This window comes from Pantherophis guttatus, chromosome 1, assembly GCF_059756535.1.
Source record: "Pantherophis guttatus breed Tessera chromosome 1, ASM5975653v1, whole genome shotgun sequence".
Classification (NCBI taxonomy): domain Eukaryota; kingdom Metazoa; phylum Chordata; class Lepidosauria; order Squamata; family Colubridae; genus Pantherophis; species Pantherophis guttatus.
The window spans coordinates 199,013,118-199,014,772 of record NC_142063.1 but is presented as its reverse complement, the minus strand read 5'-3'; positions in this window follow the sequence as shown (position 1 = coordinate 199,014,772).

Here is a 1,655-nt window from a genome sequence, read left to right as displayed (position 1 = left end):
TTTTCAGACCATTCACTTTAAGCTATAATTTTTATTTAATTTCTTCCTTGAGAAAGGAAAGAAAAAGAAAACAAGTTGGTTGCTTGCCACAAAAATTGTAGGGTCAGGGAACCAGAGAGACAGAACTGCTAGGAAGATCACCGTTTAATTATAGGTTTCGGTTTGACATCTTACAGTTGCAGCTTTTGTACAAATGGAAAGAAACAAGAAGCCAAAAAAAAAAAAGAAAAAAGAAAAAGCTCTGTATGACTAATTCAAACTTAGTTGATGGGGGAAATGATTAGAAACAACTTTTCCCAAGTGGGCTGAAAATTTAGCAACTGGATGGAAGATGTGAGTCTCAGGAGTTGCCTGACCTCAGTGGGGAGATGGAAATGTGCAAAGTAAAATCCCAACCACTTTAGTGTTATATTGGATGAGCAAACCAAACAAGAGTAGTTTAAAGCTACATGTCATTTTTGAAGTAGCATATTTGTTTGATTGTAAGATAGACAAAGCCCAGAACTATGTGCATTTATCAAGGGTGCGCCTTACATATAGCAAAACTCAAAAATAAAGACAACTCCCAGATCTAACCCGTTCCATAAACTCCCAATTTTGTTTTATTAAGCAAGATTGTACTTGGCATGAATTTATTGCTTCCAGATGGCATGGCACATCTTTTGAACTGACCAAGTGAATATTTAATAGAATATTTTAATATACTGCTTTGCAAACAGTATCCCCAAAATGCAGACATCAGTAAACTACTCAAGGATTTAACTGAAATAAACGAACACTCCTTAAGAGAAGACTCAACTACAGTAATTATATTCAGGGGTGGGTTCTAATTTTTTTTACTACCAGTTCTGTGGGCGTGGCTTATTTTGTGGGTGTGGCTTGATGGTCATGTGACAATTATTTAGGATTTAGCAGAGGTACTGGTCTACCAGGCTTTTAACTGCTTGCAGAGCTGTACTGGTCTACTCATTTGTTTTTGGAGGTACCGGTCTACCACCACACTGCCTTTTAACACTGATCAGCTGTAGGGCGGCCCTTTGAAGCCCCATGGCAAGAGTTCAAACAGGTTTTTTCCTTCTAGCCGATCAGCTGGGACTCAGGAGACAGCAATAGATTGGGGCTGGGGCCAAATAAAAGGTAAGAATAATGCGGGCGGCGGGGGTGGGAGGGCCCAGCTTTCGAACAAACAGAACCGGTTCGGTGACGTCATATCGTCACTGCTATCGGCTCGGCCAAACCGGGTTGAACCGGGAGGAACCCACCACTGATTATATTCCAATGGATAGCACAAATTCAGACTAACATGAGCATTATCTAGTTAAGATTTGATTATGTTAAGTAGGATTTTCTGTTTTGCCCTGATTTTGATGTGGTTTCCAAAGGTATTTTGATTACAGATGTAGTTGGCATATGGAAGTGAAGCTATCAATTGACAGACACCATTGACATGTTCTTGAGAATGACAACAATGGATCAGATTTCAAGCACTTAGAATGTGGAACTCGATTTACATTCGATATATCCTCCTATATAGAGCATTTCAAAACCAGTAAGTTCTTTATTTTGATTTTAAACAAAATGATTTTTTAAGTTCTCGTTTTAGACAGATTATGAAAGGAAAAAGCAGATTAAACACAGAAAATCATAATCAAAGA